The sequence below is a fragment of the Macrotis lagotis genome, chromosome 2 (assembly GCF_037893015.1).
Source record: "Macrotis lagotis isolate mMagLag1 chromosome 2, bilby.v1.9.chrom.fasta, whole genome shotgun sequence".
NCBI lineage: Eukaryota > Metazoa > Chordata > Mammalia > Peramelemorphia > Peramelidae > Macrotis > Macrotis lagotis.
The window spans coordinates 75348628-75369046 of NC_133659.1; the positions used below are offsets into that span (position 1 = coordinate 75348628).

Consider the following 20419-nt stretch of genomic DNA (forward strand, 5'->3'; position numbering starts at 1 on the left):
TTTCTATCAGCCCCTTTAATTTGCCCCCTCAATTTTTTCCTTCTTTTTACCCCCATGCTAACCCAATCTTGAACTATCTTAAATTGATTACTGTAATTAAGTGAGACCTAAGGACATTCTGAAATCTCATTAATGGGCTTTTTACCTTGAATCATTAAAAATGACCAGTAATGTAATAGACCTAAGATGTATTTTTGATTCCTTCAGCTGTCCTAATCTTACATTTTCTATTAGACATATTGTTTAGCTAAGGCAGAGATGATAAACAATAAATATTAATGGAATAAATTACTTTCTTTAATAGATTCAGAACATTGTTTCCTCTCCCTACTAGTTGAAGGAAGGAAAGACCAGGAGACTGCTTGTTGATTGGGAATTTCTTCTTCTAGGAGGGACCTGTTTTTATTAATTCAACTTTCCAAACATTCCTTTAGAAGAGCAAGCTTAGAAATGGGGGGGGGGGGGTGAGAGACAAAAGAGCCAGTGACTATAAAAAAGCCAGAGAAGTCCTTGATAAATAAAAATGAATAATAAAAGGTGATCAGACTGTTCAAACTGGATTACACCTATTTATATTCCATCAGAATTATTTTATTTATTTAAGGTCTTTATTTGTATGTTAGGAAATCTTTTGAATGTATTCTTATGGTAGTAGAAATTTAAATAGTACTTAATCATAACTTTCAGAGTGTTTTGTTAGCCATAAATTCATTTTCTTTGTGATGGAAATAAAGCATTTGTTTCTTGGTCAAAGCTAAGGAAAATGTTTAAATTATTTTGGTGGACCACACTGTTGGGATTGGATTCAATCTTTTTTTGGCTCAAGTCATAATTGTATGATTATTTGTTTAAAAGTCTTTTAAGGAGACTTTAACAAAATTTAACAAAAGATATGCAAACTCTTTAATAAAACATCTTCTACGTGCTATGTCATGAGTCACTTTCTGGTTTCCTTGTTATCAATAGAAGTGTAAACTTTGTCTTTAAGGATTTGGTATTAAAATTGTCTATTGTATTTTTCTTGAATTTTATCAGTGTCAGCATTTTACTGTTATTTTAGATTGCTTTTCTTAGATTTTAGTATAGAATTCTAAAAATAGGCAATAGCGTCCGTCAAATACTCTCGACAGCAACTTTCAGACCAAGCTAAAATGACATGGAGAGTGATCTTAGTTACTTGTCAGTGAGTTAAAGTCTGTTCTTACAAAAGTGGTTTGGGTGGTGCAGTGGATAGAGAAGCCAGGGGGACAGGAGTTAAAATCTGGTCTCAGACAGGTTGACAATAACCAGTTATGTGACCCTAGGCAAGTCACTTAACCTGAATGGCCTTGCATCCAGGGACATCTCCAGTCATCCTCCATATCTGCACCCAGGTGGCTCTGGAGGAGAAAGTGAGACTGGTGACTTAGCACAGCTCCCCTCACTCAAATACAATTCAGGTGCATGTCATGGCCTCACCTCCCCGATGACATGGTCTTCTTTAAGAATGAAGGACAAGAAGCCAAGATGGCAGCATGAGAATAGCCTTTTCTAGGAGCTCCCTAAAAATATTCTAAAAACCTTAAAATTATGGCTCTAAATTTTTGAGAGATAGAACCCACAGAAAATTCCAGTGAAGCAATTCCCCTGCCAAGGGAGTGGCAGCACAGCCAGGATTATTGCACTAGAGCTCTTCCGGGCTGTTGTGCCTAGACGCCTGGCAGAATCAGTTTTCTGACCTGGCAACCCAGAGAACACCAAGCACAACTTGGAAGATCAGCAGGGAAACCTCTGCCAGAGTGAATGAGAGCTAGCATGGCCCTTAGTGCAGCCCAGGAAGCAGGCGCACAGAGCCACCGGGCAGCTGCTTTCAGAGTGCTTAGCCCACTTAAGGTAAGGAGGGTGTGGGGGAGACTGTCGAGATCTCTCCTCTGGCCCTGAACAGGACTCTTGCGCTTTGTCCATATTCAGACCCTGGTTTCAGTCTGGGGGCCCCCATTGCCATCCACAGAGCAGAACACAGGCAGGAGAGCAGTCAGAGCCTCGCATAAGGCCTTGAATGAACTGAAGTCCTTGTGGGGATGTCCCAACAATACTCAAAAGTTCAGGAAGCACCCCAAACCAGGCACAGGCTGGGGAAATGAGTAAATAGGAAAAAAAAGGAACCTGACTATAGACAATTACTTTGGTCTCATGGAGGACCAAAACACACAATCAGAAGATGAGAAAGTTCCAGCCTCCGCATCTAAATCCTCCAAGAAATATAGAAGTTGTTCTCAGGCTATTTCAGAGCACAAAAATGATTTTGAAAACCAAGTAAGGGAGGTAGAAGAAAAATTGGGAAGAGAAATGAGAAAGATGCAGGAAAAAACATGAAAACCAAGTAAGCAGCTTAGTCTAGGAGATCCAAAAAATGCTGAAGAAAATAACATACTAAAAACTAGCTTAGGTCAAATGGAAAAAAAACAGTTCAGAAAGTTAATGAGGAGAATAATATCTTAAAAAGCAGAATTGGCCAGATGGAAAAGGAAAGAAGAGAGCACTCTGAAGAAAACAAATCCTTCAAATGTAGACTTTGCAAGGAATCAAGACACAATAAAACAATATCAGAATGAAAAACTAGAAGAAAATGTGAAAAAACAATGAATCTGGAAAACAGATCCTGGAGAAGCAATTTAAAAATTATTAGATTGTCAGAAAGTCATGATCAGTAAAAGAGCCTTGACTTCATTCTTAAAAGACTTTCTACAGGAAAATTGCCCTAATATCCTAGAAGCAGAGGGCAAAATAGAAATTGAGAGAATCCACCAATCTCCTACTGAAAGAGATTCAAAAAAAATAACCCCCAGGAATATTATAGTCAAGTTCTAGAACTCTGAAGTCAAAGAGAAAATATTACAGGCAGCCAGAAGGACACAATTCAGATATTGTGGAGCTGCAGTCAGGATTACCCAGGATTTAGCAGCATCTACATTAAGGGCTCATAGGGCTTGATATATTATTCCAGAAGGCAAAAGAGCTCAGAATGCAACTGAGAATCAACTACTGGTCAAAACTGAACATCCTCTTCCAGGGGAAAAGATGAACTTTCATTGAAACAGGGGAATTTCAAATGTTCCTGTTGAAATGACCAGAGCTGAACAGAAAGTTTGTTCTTCAAGTACAGGACTCAGGTGAAGCATAGAGAGTAGATGAGAAAGGTAAATTATGAGGGACTTGATGATGAATTGCTTATGTTCCTGCATGGGAAGATGATACTGATAATACTCATATGAACTTTCTCATTTAATGGAGCAAATAGAAGGAGCACATGTAGACAAGACACAGGAGAGAGCTGAATATCAAGGTATAAAATATTGTAAAAATGGAGTCATTGGGTGAAAGGGAAATGTACTGGAAGCAAGAGAAAGGAAAGGTGGAATAGGCTAAGATATTTCATGTAAAAGAGTCAAGAAACAGCTTTTATGCAGAAGTATGGAAGGAGGGGAAGGTGAGGGGGGGGGGAATGAGGGGAACCTTCATTCTCATTGGAAATGACTCAGAAAGGAAACAACATATATACTTAATAGGGCTTAGACATTAAGAAGAAAATGGAAAGAAAGGGGACAGGGGGAAGGGGGGAATTAGGAGATAGAGGAGAGGGTCGATCATGGAAGAGCATCGATCATGGGAGAGGATAGTCAGACGTAACACATTTTCTTTTTTACTTTTTGGAAGGTGGTGGGATTGGTGGCCTGTCTGGGACCACCAGGCTGGGTGGTTGCTGGGTCTCTGCCACTGGGCTGTCCCACAGCACATTTTTGATGAGAGACAGAGTGAAAGGAGAGAGAAAATATAATAGATGGTAGTGGGGAGTAATGAATGGAGGGAATTTCAATCAGCAACATCAACTGTGGAAGTAACTTCTTTGATGGACTTAAGATAAAGAATGAGATCCACCTCTGAGACAGAGCTGATGGTATTGGAACACAAACTGAGCACATTTTTTTCCTCATTGTTTCACTTTATTTCTAATAAGATTTTATTTTTGTGGGGGAGGGGGATTATGTTTGCTCTTACAACAAGACTGTTTTAGTAATGTATAAATAAATAAATAGAATAAAAAGAAAAAACAATGAAGGACAAAAAACATGTTAATTATTCAAGTTTGCTAATACAAAGATTGACAATAGGATGATGATGTTGATAGTGATAGAATGTTGTGTTGATGACAATTTTGAATATCAATCAGAAGATTAGGGTTCAAGTTATGCTGATATGTTCTAGAGAAGTGACTATAGGCAAATCATTTATCCTTTCATTGTCTCAGAAAACATTCTTTTTGGTATCTTTATATTTGAAGTAATTTTCAATATCCAAAATTTTCAATATCCATTAGTGTTTTCTTTGATTTACTTCTCTCCAGGTTTAGTTCCCCAAATTTAAATTTTGTGTTAGAACCACAAGGTTCTTGCTGTGGGATGGGGGGTGGTAAAGTGGAAATGTAAGCCCAATTTGGTTTTATTGTGGGTCACCTGACTTCTTCCTATTCTGATTTCACATCCAAGGGTTCGGTTCCTCCTCCCAGGCCCATCCACATCCTGAGCTTCAGAATGCTGGCTCTTTGGGGCCTTCTATGACATTTCATCTTGGGGCATCCAGGAGCCTCTGGGCCTGAGGGGGCACTCCACCTAGGGTATGACCTGGCTTGGCTTTTGTTTTTCTCCCAGCATTTAGCAATGTGCTTGCCACATAAGAGGCACTTCTGACTCACTGTTTCCTCCTTGGGCCTTTGTTAGTGGAGCCCTCCCATATTCTTTCCTAGAGGCAGGGCCTGGCAGCTGAGCTGTCTTTGTTGTCTAACCTCTTAGGTGGTAGAAGTCAGTGTTGTTTCTCAGTGTTTTTTTTTTTTTTTTTAACAAACTTTAGATTATTCTGGAGTAGATAGGTAAGAGGGAAGTATTCTGCCTTCCACTTAGATAGCCTTGATGACTGGAAATCAACTCAAGATATTCTAAGCCCTGGGTTACAGAATAGATCAATGCTGACTTGCATCAATGTACTGCCATTGCCTTTCCTTCTCCAGCTCATTTTACAAATGAGAAAGTGAGGCAAAAAGAGTTAACTGACTTGCCCGGGATCACCCAGCGGGGAAGTGTCTGAGGTCAGATTTTGAACTCAAGAAGAGTCTCCCTGACTCCAGGTCCTGTACTCTATATATACTGCTCCATCTCGCTGTTCCATGTTTACTATAATTTTTAGTAACTTGCTGATTCAGGAAAACTCAGGAATCATTTTAGTGCTTCCAGTGTATGAAGCACAACACTTAATTTTATTTGTAGGTGTAATGAGAATAAAATCAATAAAGTAATGTTATGATACAAATTATAGTTTACACACTATACAGGTAGAGCTGTATATTATACCAATTTTATGGGTAAGGAAACTAAGAGAGATTTGAAAGGGAAATGTACTAGTTCAGCTCTTACTCAAAATATTAATTCTTATAGGCAGCATTTTTAGTAGTATTTTATTTTTTCCAACTATATGTAAATATAATTTTAGCATTCACTTTTTAAAAAATTTTACATTTTGAATTTTCTCCCTCCCTCACTTCCCCCATCCTTAAGATGGTAAGCAATTTGATATAGGATATATATGTGCAGTCATGTAAATCATATTTCCATTTTAGTTGTGAAATAAGAAACAAACCGAAAATAAAGTGAAGATAATAAATCTTAATCTTTCTTTCTCTGGATGTGGTTGACATTTTTTCTATCATGAGTTTTTTTTAGAATTGTCTTTGATCAGTGTATTGCTGAGAAAAACTAAGTTATTCATAGCTCATTATTGTACAGCTGCCCGCTGTGGTTTTTGTTGTTAAGAAGCTCCTCCTGTGATCCAGGCACTGTGCTTAGTGCTTTACAAAAGTGATCTCATTTGATCTTCACAACAGTTCTGTAACTGTCATTGTTATTCTCATTTTACAGATGAGAAAGTTGAGGCCAGCAGAGATAAAGTGGCTGAGGCTAAATGAGCATCAAATAGGACAAATCTACTCTCTCTCTCCCAGAATTCCCTTGAAGTTATTTTTATTAGAGAATGTCTCCTGTTCTTATATACAGTCATTCCTCAACTTTTGCAACTGTCCAAAAAAAAAGAGTCATGAGAAAAATAAAAAATGCGAATGTGAATATATTGAATCTATAGAAAATAGAAAGTTAGGTTCCTATTACCAATAAAAAAATGTTATCTTTTGCTAGAGATTGCTGAAAATGTATTCTTCTGTCTATAGTTCTTTAAAACAAGATGTAAATTCTGATAATAGATAATTTTTAAAAATAGTTGCTATGAAATGACCATAAAAGCCATAAAATTAGTACACAAAACAAGATTGATAACATGAAAAACATTTTTTCTCACTAGTAATTCCCTAGAATTCTGTGACCTTTTGTGCTAGCATTTTCAATTAGAAGAATATTGATTTCACTCAGTGTTCACTTTTCATAACACATGAAATCTATATACCTATAAATAACATCCTCCTTTTTGTGAATTTAAAAAATTGACTTTTGTTAACACCAGATTTACAGCCAACAGCAGAGGCAAACATTCTCTCCTGAAGTTTATCTAACATCTTTATTTTCTCACCAAGTTGCTTCACTGACTTTTGCACACTTGGGCTTAGAGTCCTAAGGGCTCATACTTTACTTTGGGGGTATAATTACATCACAAAACTTAAGTTGTCAGGGTAAATAATGAAAATGTGAATACATGGGAAACACTTCACAGTGGTGGGCTGAATAAGACCAGTGAAGAGTCTAGGAGAAGATCAGCCATTCCATGAATTTGAACACTTTGTGTCTTATTTTTTTTTTCCCTCCTGTGCATGGCTGAATGTGCACAGTTGCCAATGTAAAGTGAAAATGAGGTCATTGATAAAATCATGTGAATGTTTAAAGTCATCAGAGTTAAAAAGTCATGCACAGCTGTTGAGGTTTGACTGTATTTGTATCAATTTCCTCTATCTTGGTTATGGTAGCCTGCTATAAGAGAAATTTGCTACAAAGATTTTTTTCTCCCATTTAACTGTTTCCCTTCTAATTCTAATGATAGTGATTGTGTAAAAGGTTTTCAATTGTAAGTTATCAAAATTGACTGATGGGATCCTTTGTATTACTTGTTTGGTAAGGAATTCTTCCCCCCCCCCCCCCCCCCCCATCATAGGGTTCTTCCCTTCGCTAGTTTATTTATTGCATGACCTTTTATATCTAGGTCTTCTATCAAGTTTGGTACTTAATTGTAGCATAAAGTTAGACATACATCTATAACTTAATTTTGGCCAAGTTGGTTTCTAGTTTTCTCATAAACTTTTGTCAAATTGTAAATCCTTATTCCAGTATATTGAAACCTTAAATTTATGGAACTTTGCTAGGAGGTTATGTTTGACCTAAATGGAACACTAGAGAATCTAAAAAGCAGAGTCCAAGAGGGAGTGTGCATTCTTGCAATAGAAGCAGCCTTATGAGTGGCCCAGAGATGCAGAATAGACTGAGTGTAACAGCCAGATGTTCAGTTTGGTTCAAAGTTCAAGAGTGCATAATTGCATGTGCTTGCTCTGACTGAGAGTGTTTGTTGAGGACCAGTCAAGAGAAAACTGTAAATCTAATGGAATTTTAAAACTCTTAATTAAAATTCTACCTCACCTATGCTGGTGTATTCTGCCTATACACCTATACTTTGTGATTTTGGTTAAGTTATTTAACTTTTCAATTTCCCAAGCTATTTGCTAAGACTATAAAATGAATATGAGGTTCCCTAACCAGGACTTTCTCATATAACACAGATAGGCTTCAGAAAAAAGGAGAATGGCATACAGAGGTAAACAAAGGCAAAAATAGAGTAGAGAGAATAGATTTTATGTAGTTTATTGGTACATATTAATCAATAATTTTATCTGTGTACTTGATAAACTTAAAATTTTAATGTGACCATTTCATAAAAAATTTGCTTTTATCACAGTTGTGTTTTTTACATAATTTCCGTTTTAACAGGGTTTTCCTCAGACATAGATGTTCCTTTATTCTTTGTATTTTTCTAAATGATTGCAGACAATAATCATACACCCCTCAAAATGGAGTTGATTGCCTCTCAGGCTAACAGAGTTGTCCCTCCAGGGTTGTTTTCTAGCTGAAATGATGTTTCTATTTTAGAAGGAGAGAATAGAGATTTTTTATAGGTTAATGTAGTATATTTCTATAGATCAATAAAATGACCAAATATCTAAGATCTTTTGAATGAATGTACTCAAATCCATTTTCCTTAATATTAATAATAAAATCTTGATTGAAATCTATTTCAATCAAGATTCCTTGAAAGATACAGAACAGTAAAAAACTCTGTTCAGTGACTCTCAAAAAATAATATCATGGCAGAGATCCAACACAGAGTTCAAGTTAAAGAGGGATTTGCTATTGGTTTTGAAGTTCTCCCAATCCTTATACTTGTGGTTGACATTGTATTGATTCTTTTCATCAAGCTTCAGAACATCAAAGAAATTCATGTCTAAAGGGATAAAATTGTACAAATCTGTACATTTAACCTCTAAGTCCTAGTTTCATCTAGATAAATCCACAGATAAATTAGTTTTAATTTGAATTTGGAAGGCAAGTTTCTGTTGCCTTCCATGTTGTTAATGTAGTAGACTAGACTAGGTACGTACCTTAAAGAAAATTCTGTTTTTATTGTGCCATGTCATCAGGCTTCAGCAGACATTAATTAAACACATATCATACCTGATGCTTTGCTACAGCCCTAAGCTATATTTGGGTCTGATATCATGAGAGGTTTAGGAGGAAATAGCAGTGAGTGCTGGAAAGCAAAGTTCGAATGGATTTTATATAGGTTTATTCCCTGCAGGAAAATGTATCTGAAAAGAACATGCACAAGAATTCACATTTAGTAACCATCTTGCACTGTTCAGGGCTTTAGAAAGAATTCCAACATTTTATCTTTTTTCATTAAATCTAAATTCAAATTTGAGTCCAATATTATTTGTATATATTTGATGTATTTTCTGTTTTCCTTTTTTTTTAAAAAATTCAATTTTATTTTCAGTCCAAATTCTCTCCTTCCGCTCCTTCCCCCATTCTTTTTTTTTTTTGCAAGGCAAATAGGGTTAAGTGGCTTGCCCAAGGCCACACAGCTAGGTAATTAAGTGTCTGAGACTGGATTTGAACCCAGGTATTCCTGACTCCAGGGCCGCTGCTTTATCCACTGCACCACCTAGCCACCCCTCCTTACCCCATTCTTTGAGAAAGCAAAAAATATTTATGAGACTCTATTACAGATTTCCTCATTAGCCATATCATCTATTCCCCTCAAGGGGAAGACAAGAAAAAGAAAGGGAAAAGATATTCTTCCATTCTCTTTTGAGTTCATCAGATCTCTATTTGGATATGGATAAACATTTTTCATTGTAAGACCAATGAAATTGTGATGGGTCGTATTTTTTATAATTATCTTATAATATTGATAGTTCTGTGTAAATTATTCTCCTGGTTTTGTTTATGTTACTTTGTCCACACAACTGTGGAAAAAAATTTATCTTGTGATAATTGTCTGATTCTAGTACACTTTATTTTTTTTTTGGTTGAGTTCCCCAGGATATTTTGAGACCTGCATATTGTATTGTAATATTATAATTGGTGAAGGAGATGGCCTGTTCTATCACCATTACAGAAGAATAAAGTACTGGGGTTGGAAGAAGAAAGCCAGTGAGAGAGGGCTGAAAGTTGAGGAATATAAAGTATGTAAACATATTGTAATATTGAGATTTGTCACTTGTTAGACTATGAAAAAATAATGAGAGTTGGTGTCTATATAATACTCTGCTAGATTTTTTTTTTTACTAATTTTTTTTTATATCCTTTAGAGAAGGTTACCACAATCTCTACCATGTCTTTGCATGGTAATCTTTATTGATCACTATTTCTTGGCTCTTTAAGAGTAATCCTTCTGCAGTTTCTGGCGACAGTGACCTGAATTTCCATCATAAACCATGTTTTTTGGCATGCTACAGATATTGCTTTAATGTTTCTGACAACTTCTTATTGGTGAGTTCATGTGGGCATCTTTCTTATATCTTCGACATTTTGTACACTCCATCCAGAGTAAAACCATTTTAGCAAATCTTCAAGAAATATCTGGTTCATAAGTTTTTGTTACTGCTTGATGAAGTGGTGTGACTTGTTACAAAAATGCTTCTAATCTGTTCTTCTTGTATGCTGAGGTTTCCTTCTCTTTCACTGGGAAATAGCTAATATTTCTATATGTACCTTAGGGTCCTGAGTTCTGACTTTTGTTAATATTATATAGGTTTTATTAGAATACTTTCTACATTTTTTATGATCCAAGTTCATTTTTGTGGGTTCGACATTAATATCTCTTGTTGTCCAAGGGATTTTTCAAAAGTCTTCCTGAGCACCTCAGTTTGAAAGCACTACAGTTTGATTCTGTAACACACAGAAATCACCTTGTTTTTATCTTGTATGTTTTTTATATACTTATCCATAGACTTATCTCCCCTTATAAAATGAGACATCTTGAGAGAGCAGGGACTGGTTCCCATTTATCTTTGTTTTCCTAGAGCTTTGCTCACAGTGGTTGCTTAATAACTTATTGGTTGTCTCTTATCACCTGCTTTCTGTGTGTTCTTGCTTGTCACCTAATTTCTGGGGACCTCGTTCCTGCATCTGAGGAGGGTTTGATTTATTTATTCATAGCATTTCTTCTTCTTCCAAATCCCATGGTGTTATTTGACTCTTGGTGGTTGAATTTTTATTGTAATTTGGTATCTTATATTGACCAGAACAATTAGTACCAAGTCTTCTAATCATATGAAATCTAGTGAATGGTAAAACCTATTTTTGTACAATGTTGAAATATCTAAATGTCAACCTTGAATTTTATTTGGTTACAGAAGTCCATTATTGAAAGATTATAAAAGTATTATTTAATAGCCCTGTGTCATTTCACCTTGATATCCTGGAAGTGTGTTTCCCTTTAAGTTGATAAGTATCTGATTATCATCCTCCTGTTAACCATTTTCTTTAAATAATTATAGAAAATAATTAAAGAAAAATGAATTTGAATAGTATTCATTCTCTTCAGGGAAATTAAGCCATCCATGACCTCTTTAAAATAGATCCAGCATTGTGCTCTAGGTTAGTATTCTTAAATGTGGAAGACTTCTTGAAGGTGGCATTAGATTAATAGGAGGAAACTCAAAAGACATGCCCAATGAAGTCTTTATTTTTTTCAATGATTTATTTATTTTCACATTATTATAATAATCTTATTGTGAAAGTAAACCTAAAACTATCAGAGACATTGCTTCAATGTTTTTTCCCACATTTGCTATTGCTAGTTGTATTTCCTTCCATACTCTTCCTTCCCACCCCCTTTTATTCTTTTCTTTCTCCTTTTACCCTGTGCCTCCTCAAAAGTGTATTGAGTCCCTCTCCCACAATCTTCCCTCTCCTCCATCACTTACACTTCCCCTCCCCTCCCCATACCCTTTCTCCCATTCTTTTCCTCTCCTTTTTCCTTTAGATTTCGAGACCCTATTAGTATGTATGTTATTTCCTCTCTGAGCCACTTCTGATGAGAATGAAGGCTCATTCATTTCCCTCACCTCCCACCTTTCACTCCAGTGAAGTTTTTCTTAGAAGAATTTCCGTTACCACAATATTAATTCTACCTACTCCTCCAAGAGTAGCTAGAATCCAGAAGTTGAATATCACAACCCAAGAAAATCAGCCCTGAGACTGAGACTTAGAGGATAGAACTCATAATGTGAAGATCAGAGAGATAGTGAATCCTGGATCCCCAGAAGCCATCTTTCCACTTCCTCATTGGCGAAATAACAATGTGAACAAGGGGGCTCAAAGTCCTGCTCTCCTGGAGCTTCTGTCCTTTGTAGGGGAGAATGTACTCATAGGGTTAAGATCTTTCTGAGAAAGTGAGAGCCTGGACACAGATTCATCTGCAAGCAAAGGATGCCCTACTGATGAGCATCCAAGCTGGGAGTGCCCACCCTGCAGGGGCAGCTGACCTGGGGAAGAAGTGGGAGCACCTTTTTTCTCTTTCAATGCCCAAGGAAAATGTTTTGTAAAATAAAGAGGCTTGGGGAACAAAATAGGTTCTGTCTTTGAACAAATATATACACTAAAAACGTTTTGTGAGTGTGGTGTGGGGTTCATGGTCAATAGGCTGTCTAGTGGGAATGTCACAGAGACTGTGTCCTGTAGTAGTGTGTGACTTGGGAGGTCCTGCTGAAGAGATCTGTGAGTAGTTCAGGAAGAGGGCATCCACATCCAGGCCAGCTCGTCATTTATTAAGAAAATCTATGGGTATGTAGTTGGTTGGTTTGTGATGGGGTTTTTTTGTTTGGTTTTTTAACAACAGAATCTAAGCTACTTGAGAGCAAGAGATTTCATGTTCATTTTCATGTTGGTCCCTCTAGTATCTGGCCCTGAGCCTGGCCTACAGAAGGGGTTCTATAAATGCTTGTAAGATTGAAGGGATAGCCACCTCCCAGTGACCCCACTTGATGTTTATATTATCCCAATTATGTTTTAATATTATTACTTTTGAAGCTCTCCTTTTTTTTGCCTGTATAAGATTTAAAGAGAAAATTTTATTTTTTACTATCTAACATCTAAATTTATTAAAAATTTCAAGCTGATGAACTCATTTAACACTTGTTGTTCTCCTTTCCCTAGCACATATCCTGGTTCCTTCAGCTCAGTAAACATTAGCATGTTGTCTTCTCCAATGTGCCAGACAAAAGAAATAGAAATGCCATCATGAAATAGTCCCTGTCCTCAAGGAGCCTTGAGTGGAGAGGGAAGATTCCAAGTAAAATTCAGAGGGCAGGTTCAGATCTCTTGAAACAACACTGAGAGACAGATTACCATAGTATTTAAAAATAAATCTCACAAGGATGTCTTTAATTTTAAATGTGTCGGGATTGCCCGAGTTCATCTTTCCCTAAAACTGCTGAAAATTGTCTAGCAAGAAGGGTGGAAAATGTAATGGTTGAATAATGTCTTTTTGTGGTGGGGGACTAAGTGTCTTCTCTATGTAAGTCTGCTCAGAAAACTTGGATGTTTGTGAATATTGAACATATTCCAGGATGGTACCACCTTTGACAATAATAGTGATATAATTTCACATCTTAAGAGGGAGGATAGAAAATCATCTTGGAAGCTTCATATCTAGACATTTTCTATTGACATTAAATGTAATACTTTTCACTTTTATCAAACTCTCTGTAGCCCCACTTGGTATTTTCTTGGCAAAGCTACTGGAGTGGATGAGGAAACTGAGGCACATGAGTGACTTGCCCAGATCACATCACCTATAATGATCTGAGGCTAGATTTAAGCATGGGCCTTTCTGACTCTAGAGCCAGCACTCTGAGCTCTATGGCGTCACCTAAGTGATCATGAAGTGGGATTTTGGAAGTGATTTTGGATTGTATTATAATGTAGCTGTAGCATATTAACTGAAGAACCAGATAGTAAAATGTTTATGTTCTTTAGTTTCTTTTCTGTGTAACTGTTTCATTTAAAGGAAAAATAAAGAAGCATTTCATGTGTAATGGATTTGGATTGGATTTGGGTTTGGAGTGACAAGACTTGTGCTTGAGTCTTGTGTTTGCTACTTATCACCATAGCATCAAAGTTGGAAAGACCCTTAGAGATCATCTATTCCAACTTACACACAAAGCATGCATCCATAGAGACATAGAAACTCATCTTTTGTACTAAATTAATGAATAAATTTACAAAAACATTTATTGAGGGCTGACATATCATATCTTACTGAAAAAGTGGAGATCATTCACTGAGAGCTCCCTCTTTTCCCCTCCTCTTTCTCTTCTCACATAACCAGGATGCTTTCTGCCACCTTCTTCACCTTCAGCCATCGCAGGAGAAGAGATGGCCCTTGTCCTTGCCAAGACAATAAATACTTTATTGACTGACAGCATCTTTGCCTGCAGCTGCTGTCACTATCACTACCACTACTGTCGTCGTTGTCGTCGTCGTAGTCGTCGTCGTCGTCGTCGTCGTCGTCGTCGTCGTCGTCGTCGTCGTCGTCTTCTTCTTCTTCTTCTTCTTCTTCTTCTTCTTCTTCTTCTTCTTCTTCATCAATCATCATCATCATCGTCCCTCTTCTTCCCCTCCCAGGATAACCTTATATAAGATATACCAGGAAACTTATTTATAATAGGATATCCTAGGGAGCTCATTATCATGGAGATTGCTTCTGTTTGGTGTTCTCACCTCATCAGTGTCTTCAGCTGCTTCTAATCCTCTGATTAGAGGACTGGATGGTGGAGCAAAACCAAACCAAACTCAAAAACCAAAACTCTATCCATAGTCTCCCTTTAAAAGAACTCAGAATCTCAGCTTTCACTTTATTTGTGATTAGCTTCTCTGCTTGACTTTGACACCACCATCACCATCCCCCTCATGTCCACCATCATAAATACCACCTTCTTTTATGTATTTCCTTTCCTTATTAGACCATAAACTTCTTGAGGACAGAGATTGTCTTTTTTGGATTTCTGTTCTCAGTATAGCACCATATCTGACAAATAATGGGCATTTAATAAAATGTTTATTGTATCTTATAATATCTAAGCACTGGATATGTAAATACAAGAGGAAAGAGATCCTTTTTCCTGAAAGGGCTTATGTTCTATAAGAAGACATCTGAAAAGGGAATGATGAGTGGAGCCATAGGGAAAGGAGGGAAACAAGTATTTATGAAGTGCCTACTATTTACCAGGCACTTTACAGATTTATTTTATTTGATTTTCACAGCATTCCTGGGAGGGAGGGCCTATTATTATTCTCATTTTATATTCCCATTCCCATAAATTATTCCCATCTGAGGCAAACAGATAAAAATGACTTAGCCCAAGGTGGTCCAGCTATTAAGTGCCAGAGGTTGGATTTGAACTTGAATCTCTCTGAGTTCAGACTCTTATTTACTGTCTTACCCTAGTGCTTCTGGGCAGTAGGAGTGGATTGACATGCCATTTACAGAAACAGTGACAGAATTGATAATATGCTTCTAGAACTGGAAGAGGTTTGGAGAGAGTCTGCAGGCATTACACAGAGACAAACATAGCCAAACATGACCAGGCATTATTAGAATAAAAAGCACCTGTGAGAATATGAATCTTATATTTAGTCCACTGTCCTAAATTCCATTCTTGATCAATGCCAATCTTCAGGATCTCAAAGCAGTCAGAGATTTTAATGGTCATGCAGTTCGACCCATACTTCACTGAGAAACATTTCTACCTTATCCTCCAAAGGTGGATGTCTGGTTGTTAGTCTTTTCTTTTTGAAGAGGACCAAAACAGCATCACTATATTGGTGCAATGTATGGTACACCTTGGCTGATCAGACTAATAAGAGCTTTGAAGGCTGTACTTCATGTGAAGCATAAATAGTACATGGGAATATTTGGAGTGAAGATGGCTCAAAATTTTAACATCTCACATTTCTTTTGTACTACTACAATTCTGCTTTGCTCATAAAGTACAGATCCTTCTTGATGTTGGTATGCCTTACTGGGCAGTCCTGTGCCCCAGTGTCTTCCTGATCTCACAATCAATTCTGGAATTCATTAAAGAGACTTTGATATTACTTGACATTACAGAGAGTCCTTGTATTACTTCTTCTGACCTTCTTGTGAGTGCTTGCCTTGTGTGAGTTCTCCATAAAATATCTTTTAGGTAAAAATACAGTTAGCATTTGAACAATGTGGCCAGCCCATGGGAGTTACCCTCTTTGTAGTAGAGTTGTATTTTATTTTATTTTCCAATAACTCATCCTTTTGCAAACTTTAGAGTTCTGCATTTTTCTTCCACTCTCCCTCCTCTCCATCGTAGTGAAAACTTTGATATAAGTTGTACTTATTTATTGTATTTAATACATTTCCATATTAGTCATGTTGTGAAAGAAGAATTAGAACTAATGGGCAAAAATTCATGAGAAAGAAAAAACACAATTAGTATGTTTTGCTGTGCATTCAGACTCAATAGTGTTTTCCTCTGTTTGTGGATGGTATTTGCCATAACAGGTCTCTCAGGATTGTCCTTGATCACTGAAATGTTCAGAGGAGCAGCATCCAGCATAGTTGATGAACTCATAGTTTTGCTCTGATTGTGTATAATGTTCTTCCTGGTTCTGCTTATTTCATGCCACATCAATTTGCATTAGTAGAATTTTAATAATGGCAGTTTACCTTGAGAAAGGACCTCTCAGTGTCTGGTACCTTATCTTGCCAGGTTCCTCAGAATCTTTCTAAGACAATTTAGAGTTACCTGGCATGTCATTTTCCATGGCCTATCCAGGTTTCAGAGACATAAAACAAAGAAGTCAGCACAACGACCCTGTAGACCTTCAGTTGGTAGGCAATCTAATGTATTCCTTTCTCTTATACTTTTGAGCCTCCCAAACACTGAGCTAACTCTTAACAGTGCATGTGTCAACCTCATCATCTATGTGTGCATCTTTGAAAGGTGTACTACCAAGGTGACATTCAAAGTATTTGCTATAAATGATGGTTCCATGTGTGGATGGTACAGTGTTGGCTGATGGGTACCTGTGTTTTCTTGGTGTTAATTTAGACCACAATTAGTACAAGGCAGCTAATGCATCCATTCTTTGTTCTTTGTTGGTTTTCTTTGGCAAAGCAATGAGGTTAAGGTCATACAGCTAGGTAATTATTAAGTGTCTGAGGCTGAATTTGAACTTAAGTCCTCCTGACTCCAGGACCTGTGCTCTATCCACTGCACCAGCTAGCCACCCCTATCCATTCTTTGCTGCATCTCAGCTTCAGAGGCTTCATTAAGTGTACAATCATCTGCAAACAAAAAATCAGGTATCAACTCTTCTACTTTAAATTCTGACTTATAGCATCTTCAGTTTAAATAATTTACCATTAGGTGGACAGGATATCTAATCATTGTAAGAACTACCTCTCTACCTTTGAATAGCACTGTTAGGAGATTGTCTATAAAGTAAGTAGAACTTGGCCACTTTTCTATTTCTGTCTGTTGTTTCGGGTTCTGTCTTCCAGAGCCAGTAAGCATAGGTCTAATTCTAATTGCTCTTCTTCACGAAAGTCCTTTTATACTTGACAATGGCCAACATATTTCTCCCTCCCTTCTCCTTTTCCATTCATAACAGATCTTTCATTGTCCTCTGGGTGTTTTACAGGGGAATGATTTGAAGTCAGAGAACCTGAATTTGAATTTGAATCCTTGCTTCTATCTCCTATTCCTCCTAAAACTTTGACATTAAAGAGAAGAGTAAATATGAGACAATAGCTACAGGGAGTAGTAAAATCAAGATTTTTTTTTTTAAAGATGAAGATGAACTGTGTATGGATATAGGAAGAAGAGAAGAATATTTGACAATTTAGGAGATGAAGGAATAACTTGTACTAAAAGATTCTAGAAAGGATCTTATGGTTAGGAAGGGATGAGATAAAAGAAAAGCAAAAGTTACATCAGATAGGACTGATTGTAGTAAGGTTGGAGGGGGGGCAAGATTGCTTAAACTGAATAACTTTGTGTTTTGGTTTTTTTAGTTAAATAGGGAGTAATCAACTTAGGTAAAGGGTAAGGATACAAGTTTTCAGATAGTGAAAGTAATACATCCATTGCTTTTTGAAGTTGGGAGCTGTGGTGCAGTGGATAAAATGCTGGGCCAAGAGTCAGGAAGCTCTGAGTTCAAATTTGGATCAGACCCTTAGAAAGCTGTGTGATACCTAACCTTGGTCTACCTTTGTTTCCTCATATGTAAAATGGAGATCATAATAGCTCCTGCCTCTGAGGCTGGTTGTGAGGATCAAATGAGATCATAGTAGAGTGCCTGGCAGCTGATTATCACTATATAAATATTTGCTGTGATAATTGTTATTTAAGGTTTGCAAAGTCCTTTCATAGGATTCAATGTGATATGGATAAGAGGTAAAGAACAAATATTACTGAACAACAGTCATGGACCTGGGTGAACTGAAGTAGTGCGAGCTTATAACTACTGAAATTAGTCATTTTCTAGCTTCATTCATCAAAACTGTCAGTCCATAAGGATTACAAAGTGGGTGATTAGAACAAGGGATTCTAAGTTAGTGAGGAGTACATTCTTGAAATGACTGGTGTATGAGGTTCAGACTGGGTAGCAAGTTGAGAGGAAAAAAATACAGGACAACGGGCAATTTTTCTTAGTTGTGATGTCACAGAGAAGACAAAGCAGGATTGTTTGGTATCCAATAATTTTTGCTAATATTAAAGGGAAGGAGGAATAAAAAAATAAGTTATGCTATTAGAATTCATTATCTTGATACCCACTTTTCTATTGGTTCCATAATGTACTACTCTATCCTATTTTTAGAATCCCAAGTTTCTTTTAAAAATTTAGTGAAATAAACAAATTTACAGGTAGTAGTCATCAAAAAAATGAATAAATTGAAAATTAGAGTAATGGTTTTTTCCTCTAAAAGCAGCTGGTAGTACAGTGAATAGAGTCCTTGGCCTGGACTCAAGGAAAACTGAAGTTTAAATTATGCTTCAAACACTTGGTGTCTGTGTGACCCTGGGAAAATCAGTAAACTTCTCTGAGTGACTTTAATTCCAATGTTTCTGGTTTGCTCCCTGTACTAGGGAAACCCAACAGGCACCAGCCTTCCTTGTGCTCAACACTCTGCTCTCCTAGCTGGGGTTGAGACCCTTGCACCTGGTGGAACTGTGCTGAGATATTAGCTCTGCTGTGCAGAGATTTAAAACCTCTCACTGACTTCCCAGCTCTGTCATCTCAGGTGGGCCACACTCCCCTTTTCTCTACACGTTAGAACTTTTCCTGAAATTCCTCCAAGATAGCTCATAGAAAAGTTGTTTCACTGCTTATTTTCAGTGGGTTCTGTTACTTTAGGATCTGTTAAGAGGCTTCATTCAAAATTGTTTCAGGAATAGCTCCAGGAGCTTTCTACTTTCAAGTCACCATTTTGGCTCTCTCCTGGAAGTCCCCTTGAGTAGAGTTTTAAAAGAAACTTGGGATTCTGAAAGAGGATAGTACATCATGGAGCCAATAGAAAAGTGGGTATCAAGGTAGAGCATAGAATGTTATTGGTAAGGAAAAAGTAAAAAGACTAATTTGCCCTCATCATAGAATTAGAAGTGTTGTAAGATAAAGGTGCCCAGGTCAGTTGTGGTCTAGTTATGAGATACTTTAAAAGCCAAGCTAAAACTTCAAGTATTTTATTCTGTAGCTAATTGGGAACCATTTGAGTTTATTGAATAGGAGAATGACATGGTCAGACTGACAGTTTAGAAAAAATTATTTTAGTAGGTTTATGAAAGATAGACAGCAGTGGATAGAGACTTGAGGAGGTGAGTCTATTGAGCCTCTATCATAGTGATCCAGGCAAGAGGTAAAAGAAAGTAGAAGAGTCCAGGATGTCTGAAGACTGATGATTTCTTCAGCACAAATAGGGATACTTGGAAGAGGAGAGGTCCTTGAATAAAAATAAGTCATTTGAACGTAAGATAAAAACTATAGAGAGAAATGAATTATTTATATGGATTAGGGAGTTGTTTCCCAAAATAAAGATGATTATTAAATCTTTGGGAGCTGATGAGTTCATCATGGGGAAATAGTGAAGAAAGAAAGAAGAAAAGAACACCTAGAACAGATCCTTGAAGAGTATCTGCAGAGGGCAAAGAAGACTGAAAAGGAATCATCAGACAGGAAAGAGAAGCAAAGGAGGGCAGTGTCATAAATATACAAAAAAACAAGATTATTGAGGAGAGGAAGCTGATCAGTGCTGCAAGAAGATGGAGAAAGGACCATTTGGTCTGGCAGATAATTTTGAAGAGGACCCTTTGAATTGAATAGTGAGATTTGACCACACAGTCACTTAAACACTCTAAGATAGTTTCCTCATCTATAAAATAGGAATAATAAATTGCATTATCTCTTTCATGGTATGGTAGAAAGAGCATTTTATATAGCGTGTGAAGTCCTTGATTCAGATCCTAGCTCTGCCCCCTGTTGCTTTTATTTAGCATAATGTTATCTCTAGAAAAAGAATGTTGATTTCATTTATAGTATTGCTTCTCTATCATCTCTAAATGAATCAAACACATTTTTAAGAGTAATTTGTAGACATATTTGAAATATTTTATTTTTGTGATTGATTTCAACATTTTGTGAAAAATATACTGTTTAGTTGTGTTTGTATCTTGCAAAATATCAATTTTTATTGTAAAGTCATACAATATCTCATGCAAATAAAATTTTGTATCATATTCAAGAGTTAGTGATTTTTTTCTTCTTGATATTATTCCAAAATACCAGAAGAATTCATCTTC

At 36.8% G+C, this 20419-nt stretch overlaps 1 protein-coding gene across 4 annotated transcripts in view; it reads left to right on the forward strand.

Annotated features, from left to right (window-relative positions):
• The window catches only part of XPR1 (xenotropic and polytropic retrovirus receptor 1), a 192023-nt gene that overhangs the window by 69651 nt on the left and 101953 nt on the right, over positions 1-20419 (forward strand). The gene's annotated exons all lie outside the window — the stretch shown is intronic.